Below are 9,486 nucleotides of genomic sequence, written 5' to 3' on the forward strand. Positions count from 1 at the left end.
TCACACCTGAAGATTCATCAGACGGAAATGTGGCGACCCAAGTTGCCACAGAGCGATTCATCACTACACAGATCTGTTCAGAATGAGAGAGGCTCGAACTCTCGACCTCAATCAGGAGCGCTACTGATTAATCGCCACCGTCCCTTTGTTCAATGAGCAGCAAAAGCACTGCTCTTATTACCCTCGTGTACCGCACTTGTATTTATTTCCTCAATTTAGTGGAGTACCAAGTTGTACAGCCTCCTCGCCGACGCCGGCATGTTCGTCCGTGAGAAGGTCGATCCGCTGGCAGGTTCGCAGACGGGTCAGCTCATCATCATCTTTCATATGCATGGTTTGATTCAAAGGGTACTGTCTGAAACTAAACACCACATACTGTTGCAATTTGCCTGACAGTATCACTTGCATGTTTCTCTGCACACAGAAAAAAAATGCAGTTCAAGCTCAACACCGACGGCATGCCCGAGGTCAGGACCACCGAGGAATGCTACCGGAACGCCGTCGGTGACCTCCCCTGATGGCCTGATGATAGGTCTGCCTGCAGGCCCGATTTAAACCACACATTATCTCTGAAACACCACTATCCCCTAAAAGCATGAACACTCTGCTTAAGTGGACCTGTGGACGGCAGCCAATTGGTCACCGTATCATTGCACTATGTGCAGTGATACGGTCGTGGACCAGTTAATAAGCACAGAGTTGATGCTTTAAATGGATATATAGTGGGCTTCAGAGATCATGCGTGGTTTGAATCAGACCTTCAGTCGGACGGCGCATCACGGCGTTCCGGGGTTGTTGTACTCAGTGGCGTAGCTAGGCCCCAGGCTACTATGGCCATGGCCTGAGGCGTGGCTCTACGATCTTGTGTATATTGTAGGTATTTTTGGCACTGTAACCTTTGTAGGTACTGTAGATACAAGGGCTGGCCCGGGGCGTAGGCCTGCCCTGCCTACGCCACTGGTTGTACTCCTCGGTGATCCTGACCTCGGTCGGGCAGCTTGTCGATGGTCGCTTATCTGGCACGCCGTTGCCCGTTGATGCCCTCGGTTTTGAATTGCGATGACTCCACCACTGCATTCATCTGGTCTATGTCCAGACAGAGAGACATGTCTGCTGATACTCTGTGTGAGGCAAGTGCAGCAAGATGGTACTAGTAGTAACTGGTTTCAGACAGTAGCCTTGGATCAAGCCATGCAATCGCTTGTACGAGTACTTATGATGCTGAATTGCAGATGATGAATCTGATCTGGCCTGCGTCCGAACCACCCGCCGCACCACCAGATGGACCTTCTCGCGCCCGGACGAGCCTGTACAACTTTGTACTCGACCAAACAACTGAGGAAACGGCTACACAACTGCGGTACACGCGGCTAACAACAGAGCTAGTTTCGCTGCCATATCACACTAATCCAGCTCTTGATCACTTGTGATCCTGACGAGGTATGCAGTTCGAGACTATCTCACCCCAACCATAAACGAAGCTGTGTGGTGATGAAACCCTCTGTGGCAACTTCTTGGGTTGTCACAACTTCCACCTGACGAGTCTTCAGGCGTTGAATTTGGTATATCTACTACCAACATTCAAAAAAAAGAGTCTTCAGGCGTTGAATTGAGCAACTCTGAACCCGGTCTCTCTGTTTTTATGTCCTTTGGCCGATAGTCTATTTTTTCGAACTTCTTTTAATTGGTTGGATTGCTTACCACATGTGTCACACGGTCCTTTGGCCGATACTTATTTACACGTGCAGCTGGAAATGGGATTGTTTTTCTTTGTTTAACTAATGTTGCCAAAAGAATCAGTCTCGACAATAAAAAAAAAGAAAAAAGTGTTCACATACGTAAAAATAAAAATAGAAAAGTTCATACATATGAAATAAAATGTCCATGTATGTGATGAATTTACATTTATGTAAGAAACCTTTTTAATTTTTTTTGTAAAAATCCCATGGATTAAAAAGTGTTCATATAGTAAAGAAACGTTTGTGTACATTAAATAAATGTTTACCACGTATTAAAAAATGGTCATGTATACGAGAAATAAATTAATGTATTAAAAAAGTTTAAATATTTTCAGAAATAGATTAAAAATATATTTGAATGACCAGAATACAATGTTCTTCATGTATTGGAAAAATATTCATGTGCACAAAAATATATTTTATTATGTTAAAAAATGGTTACATGGTTTTTAGAAGTTCATATATTTAAAAGCATGTTATAAAAGTTTTAACCTTTTTTGAGATAAAACTTCAACACAGATTTAAAAGTGTCATATATAAAAATATATTAATATATGATGTGTTAACCTTTTTTGTAATTTTGGGTAAATCAAAAGGAGAAAGGAGAACAAAAAATAAATTACAAAAGTGAAGGGACAACAGAAAAATAAAGAAAGAAAAGGCAACGATGGACTGAAACCAGAAGAAACCACAAAGACCACCAACAAAATGGAAAAGGGAAAGAAAATTAAAATCTGCGAACCGCTGACGTATTTCTCGCAGTAAGCGCGGAACAGGATTTACTGAGGAGGAGTCAAATGTTTATTATTTGGGCCTATAAATAGGCCTCCTTTCTAGGCAACTTTTGTTAAAAATGTGTGTTGGGCTTAACTTTCTATCTGTTTTTATTTCCTTGATGTTGTTCGTTTTCATTCCATCTGTGCCTGAAGCAGAAGCTGAAACTGGCTCTTCTAGTTTTTGGCATGGTTATCGTCCCAATTTTCTTTTACAAGACATTTTGAATGATATAACAGAGAACTTTTATTCCTTACATAATGTGCAGAGAGGTTTATGCTTTAAGGTCAGTAAACATTTCTGAATTAAGACAGACGAAGAGATCAAAATAAAATAAAATTATCACAGAATCGGCAAAGAAAAGAAAAAGAATGAGGTATAAAAGCATGAGAAGAAATTCAGAGTGTTTACAAACACAGGAAAAAAAATCAGATTATAACAGCACGAGCAGAAATTCAGAATTATTTTTACAGACTAACATACCAAAAAATTCATAACAGAACGAGCAGAAAAAAAAAAGAATGGATCATAGATTGTATAAGAATGGGCACAAATTGAGAATGTTCACATCACTATGTGTAATGTGAACATTCTGAATTTCTGTCCATTCCTATATAATCTGTGTAGCTCATTCTGTTACAATCGAGATAGTCAATAATGGACGTGGATGCAGTAAAGTCAAAATAGTACTCCATCATTGTACATACTTACAAACCCAAACAGACCGACAGACCGACCGACCAACCAAAAGATCATATATACAGCTGTACTACAATTCCTGCGACAGTTTCATACACGCACAGCGAGAACAGAGAGAAACCTACCTATTCTTTATCAGTCAATCTTGAAACAAACCAAAGCCTGTAGCGTTAGGACTTAAGCAGCGCTTTCTGATTACTGGACTCGGCAATTCAACAGGGCAACAACTTCCTGTGGGCATCCCGTCGAGTCCCCAAATGAACTTCATATGGCGAGTAATTGAAATCTTAGCCTGTACTGACATTGTGTGCCCAAGTTCCTAACCTCACTGCTTAACCAACAGTACTCCTTGTGCGGAGTGTATGTAAAGGGCAATCAACAGCTTCAGATGTACATATATGATGATCACTAAATAACAATGCATGTGTTTACAAGCCAAAATATGTAGCAAACGTTGAGTTACCAAGTTATACACATAAGTCATACAGAGACTGGCGAACAGACATACCAAAAACTGAGACAACAAATAAGCTCTCCTGGGCAAAGCACCCAAAGGAAATACTGGCATAATTTATAAAAAATAATAATAATGACAGTGCCATGGGCAGAGAGTCACCTTGCCAGTTCAAAAAATAAATAGTACAATGATATAACAGCACGTAGGTAAACAAGTGGAAAATACAATTGTTCAAACAAGATCTCTTTCCAGGGATAAAACAATAGTGTTTGAAGCACTTTCTGATTACTGATCTTGCAGCTCAACATGGCAACAACATTCATGTCGGCGTCTGGTCCAGGCAACATCACGAAACGAACATGGAGGCAACAGTTGCTGATCCTGGCAGGTCTTGCGAGACACTAGTTCTACATACTCCAAGGGATCTCTCTTTTCCACCCGTATGTACTTGCTGGAAGAATTCCGCAAAGAAACCATACAGGGTCAACACCAGAAGAAAGCCAAATATATAACGATGTGGCATGTATTTTTTTTCCTCAAAATATGTCCGAGGGGTACAGTCAGTGCCACCAACCTTTGCAGACAACACCTCTTCCAAGTCTTTGGGAACAGTAGTTCAACCTTTGCAAACATACTTCCATGTCTTGGGCTTCAGCAGCACAGGCTTATCTACACAGATTAGTCATGTAAAACTTACAGTTAGAAGTACATCATTAAAGAAAGAAATGATGGATTTAGATGAAGGAATATCTGACTTGCTCCAGTTTTCTGCCGTCCTACAAGTGATGCTATTATCGTTATCTGACTAGCACATTTAACACTCGCTAGTAGGTAGAAATAGAGAAGGTAATTGATGTGTGCTTACTTCCATAAAGACGATCATCTACGTATTCCTCCTCGATGCTGCCCAGGCGTTGCTGCAGGCTTGCAGGGAGCGTCTTCATACCAGGGCAATCTATAATCTGAAGATATTGGAGAGATGAGTATGCATGTGGCACATCCGGTAGGGATTCCAGGGTCCCGCATCCCCGAAGATGGAGGTCCTCCAACGATGGGAGCTCGGGAGAGCAGGATTCCAGAGATGTCAACCCACCGCAGTTACAAATGTCTAGTCTCTTGAGGGATGGGGGGAAATAGAGGACCCCTCTTAAGTCATCACAGCTGTTTAATGATAATGCTTCTAAACTGGATGACCCTTGATGAATCGATGATACTGACTCTCCCTGCTGCTGCTTCCTGCCATATATGGACTCAAGCATACTGCAATAAGAAATGACCATTGTCCTGAGAGAAGCGGGGACGTTGAAGAGCTCGACCAAGTTTCTACAACTCTGTATCTTCAGAGACTCTAGATGTGGCAGGAGCTGACTGGTTTCTGACGATGTTGATGGCTCAGCAGAAGCTTGTGCATATCCAGTCAAATTATTGCATTTCCTAATCGAAAGCTTCCTCAAGTATACTAGTCCTTCAAACAATGTTTCTGGCCAGTGGACAAGTGCATGGCACCTCACAATTGACAAATCTTGAAGGTGTACAAAGCATGCACACAGCTCTGTTACAGTTACACTTGACTTAAAGTCTCTTAACACCAAAACTTCTAGAGGAAAGTCTTGATCATTCCCATTCTCCTTGACGTTCAACACTTGCCTCAAACTATTCTCAGCCCCCATCGAGGTTTTATCTCTACTATGTTCAATGCTAGTCAGTTCCAGATTGGTCAATGAAGTCATATGTCTCGCTAACCACAAGAGCAACTCTGCCTCGTGTCCTTCCATGTTTAATACGCCGAGCTTTGGTGATTTAGCTGTAGTTGTCAACCCTAGACAATTCTCAATACAAACATTCTGGAGCTTAGGGAAGGTCGGTTGTCCTGGCAATGCTTTCAAATTTTCACAGTAACTAAGGGACAACTTCTCAAGCTGAGGAAACATCTCTTCTCTGTGCATCTCATCATTATCTATCTCCCACCAACTTTCCAAAGAGTCAAGAGTATGCAACATAAGCTCCTTTAGTTTTGGAAATGTGAAGGTTTTATTATCACAGTCACGGCTGAACAACCATTGCAGTTTTCTACAACCAAAAAGATGGATCTCAACAATGTTTTGTAACATTGTAATCCATGTCGGAAAGGTGGTGGCTCCATATGAGTGTATAGTTATGGCATGTAGTCCATCATGAGGTTTGAGATTCTCGAGCACTCTTGCATCATCTTCATCATCCCAGAAACTAGCTAAATGTTTAAAATAATGTCATCTGAAGGCCCATGTTAATGTCAGTTCCCTTAGTTCCTTGTTCACAAGGTTTGCCATGCTTGCATCTTTTTCAGTCACGTTTGCCAGATTACGTAGCTCTAGTTGACCACCAAGGTTTAAATTTCTGAGCTCTCCAACATTACTACAATTAGAGCCACTACCTGCTACAAAGCATGTCAGTGTCTGTAGGGATGTGAGCCTCCTGAAGTCTGTCGACATGCAGTTAAGCTTTGGACAACCATGAGTGTAAAGGTGACGAAGGGAAGTCATATACTTCATTTGTCTAGGAAGTCTACAAAGAGATTCACAGCCAGAGAGGTTCAGCGTTTGAAGGTTGTATAGAATGCTCATATCTTCAGGAAGTGCATTGATCCAACTTCTTGAGAGATCTAGGTACCTCAGGTGATGTAGATGCTTTGGTTTCAGCTGAAATGATCTTCTCAGTGAACAGAGCTGTAACGCTTGCAAAGAGTTGTATTTGGATGGATGTTGCAACGAACTTTCCATAAACCCATCACATAGAAGAGTTTGTATAGATGGAGAGCTTTTCTCTAGAGAACTATTCAATTTTCTTCCTGGTTCCTTGCATGACAGAAATAAATGACGAGCAGTGTTTGGAAGCCACTCACTCTGACTTGGTTCCTCAGATTCAATTTTGTCTTGTTCCTCAGTTGCGAAGGCACATTCCTTTTCCATTACAGACAGTGCAACATCATGCATAAGATCGTGAATTTTACATGTAGTTCTGGAATAACACAACCCGGTGTCTTCAATTTCCCTGATCGTGGCTTGGACTTGTCCCACATCCTGAAAGAATGATCTTGAGGCCAGCTCATTGAAAATCTGTTTGCCAATGGTCTCAAGACGAACTTGCTTTTCCTGAATGAAGCCATGTGCAATCCATAGTTGGATCAGCTTGTCCACATCAATCTTGTGATCTTTGGGAAATATAGCACAAAAAGCAAAGCATTGCTTCATACGCGGCGGCAAGTCATTGTAACTGAGCTTGAGTATTGGTAAGATTCCATTCTCCTCGGTGCAAATGCTGCTTTTGCTTAACACAGCCTCCCATTCTTCCTTATTGGTCCTGGTACACAGTATGGAGCCCAGTGCTGTTGCAGCTAAAGGAGAGCCAGCACATCTCTCCACAATCTTATCAACCATATTCACCGACTCGGTAGACCTTTCCTCTTCCTTCTTGAAATGGCTGAATGTTGTTGTCTCGATAATTTCCTTTATGTACTGATCTTTCAAAGCTGTGAGATTATGAGCTTCAACAGTACGCATCAGTTCAGCAACTCCGCCATCACGAGTTGTTGTCAAAACGGCACTACCCATGCCCCCATGTTGAAGTCGGGCCTTAAGTTGCTGCCATTTATGAACCTCTCTATTCCAGACATCATCCAATACAAGAAGGTACCTTTGCCCGCTCACCAAATCCTGAAGTCTATCCAGTGGTGTTTTCTTCTTTTTAGAAGCGGCTTCTTTTATACCATCATCCTTCTTCTCAGGAGCTGCTTCAACTATTCTTGTAGCCAGAGAATCCAGATCAAAGTTGTCAGAGACACACACCCATAGCAGCAAATCAAAATGCTTCTGAATTTCAGGTACATTGTAGATAACTTGTGCTAATGTGGTCTTGCCCAGACCCCCGATTCCAACGATGGGAACAACTGTGACATCTGCATTTGTAGCTTGACCAACCAGTATATTAAAAATTTCTTTAGTATCCTTCTCTCTCGATCTGCTAGCGATTTTCTTTGGATCGAAAATAACATGCCCCGTCTGCCGCAGCTGATTGGATAGCAGCGATTTTTGCTGATACTTAAAGCCAAAGGCATTCATTTCAGTCACAAGGACCTCAATGGCCTGCACAATCTTGCGGAGCTTTCTTCCCATCCTGTTACAGAATACAAAACGGTTGTGTGTGGGAAAGAGTTTTACCACAGTGAAGCCAAGGTCGTTGTAGTGCCCATCCTTTTTGGCCTTACGACGAAGCGCCTCATACTTGAACTCATCAAATACTTCATTCGCCTGGTAAGCCACCTTTTTGATGGCCTGGAGCCAGGCTGCCGCCCCTTCTCTATGGGCTGCGGCCTGCTCGGCGTCAGCGATGATGTCCAGGATGGCAGGTAGTTTGCGCATCAGGATCTCATGTTGCTCCTCCATGCCCTTCAACACCTTGTACTTGTCCAGGAGGTAGCTGGACGTCTTCCCCATCACGATTTTGAGCAGTGGTCCGACCACCATGCTGGCCACCACCACCGCCATTGGAACACCAAAGAGTCCCAGGAACACAGAAAAGAGAAGCACGAGTGCAGCGTAAAGTGGGGTAGAAAATGGTCTGAGCAAGATGCGCTTGCTTGCTTGCGAGGAAGATGGTTTCTTCCAGTACCACAACATAGAGACAACCGTTGGTTTGATAAATAGCACTACTTCAGCATAGCATCTTTTGGGACTACTTTGTTTTCTCAGCATTGTTGTGCCCGATGGCAGCTTCGCCAACACTTTCTGCTATTGTCGGGAGGAACTTCGTGTCCTCAGTCAGGGCGTGGCACCGATGTCTCCGAGAGGCACTTGCTTCGGAAAAGCAGTCACAAATTTTAAACCGCGTGGACCTCAAGTGATGTACTCCCTCCGTTTCTAAATACTTGTCTTTCTAGACATTTCAAATGACTACTACATACGGATGTATGTAGACATATTTTAGAGTGTAGATTCACTCATTTTGCTCCGTATGTAGTCACTTGTTGAAATGCTTAGAAAGACAAGTATTTAGGAACGGAGGGAGTAGGAGATAGGACGTGATATTCTTCTTAGGAGAAGATGGCGCCGGATAGCATAGGCGATTCCACCACACCGCCGCCGGCCGCTCCGGCCGCGGCGGCCACCCTTTCGTCTGCCCTTCCCGCTGCCATGGGGCCGGTCGCCTCTCCGCCGCCGACGCCGGCTGCTTCCTCCTGCATCGGCGCGTCGGGGGGCGGCTTGCCCGGACTCGCGAGGGATATCACCGCGGCAGGCATCGACGCGACTCGCGCCGGGACTCGTCTTCGCGGCGGTTTCCTTGCCGCCTCCACCCCCTCGGTGCTGCGGGGAGCTCCGGCCCATGTCCTCGGGCCACAGCTGCGCTCGCCGGGCGAGGCTCTCCTCGAGTACTCGCTCACGGTCTTCTCCTCCCCGCTATGTCATCCGCTGTCCGCCGCCTTGTTCTCGCCTACTCCGATCTGGCTGGAGGTGCTGCTGCCTGCGCCGCCGCCGCCGTCATCCGCCGTCGTTCGCCTCGTAAACAGTTGGATCGGCTCGCCCTCTGCTTACCCGCTAATTCTTCAGTTTAGCAGCTGCTTGTTCTCTTTTACCGTGGCAAATCGTAATATTGCAAACTTCATTCTGTCGCTAGAGGGAATTAATTACAGGGGCTTGGTCGTTCGTTTCCTTGCAAATGCCCCACCGGTAGGCCAGCCTATGCCTAGACTCTTTGCTGCTCTCGCCCAATTCTGGCCTTTCGCCTCTGCTGACCGGGCCGGCCTGCCTTTGTCTTTTCCTGCTGTTGCGGCTCCGTGCGTTG

General features: G+C 44.2%; 1 pseudogene; it reads right to left on the reverse strand.

Moving 5' to 3' along the window:
• Positions 1-3,525: 3,525 nt before the first annotated feature.
• On the reverse strand, positions 3,526-8,632 carry LOC125526722 (annotated as a pseudogene).
• Between the last annotated feature and the right edge of the window lie 854 nt (positions 8,633-9,486).

This window comes from Triticum urartu, unplaced genomic scaffold (genome assembly GCF_003073215.2).
Source record: "Triticum urartu cultivar G1812 unplaced genomic scaffold, Tu2.1 TuUngrouped_contig_156, whole genome shotgun sequence".
Taxonomy (NCBI): Eukaryota; Viridiplantae; Streptophyta; class Magnoliopsida; order Poales; family Poaceae; genus Triticum; species Triticum urartu.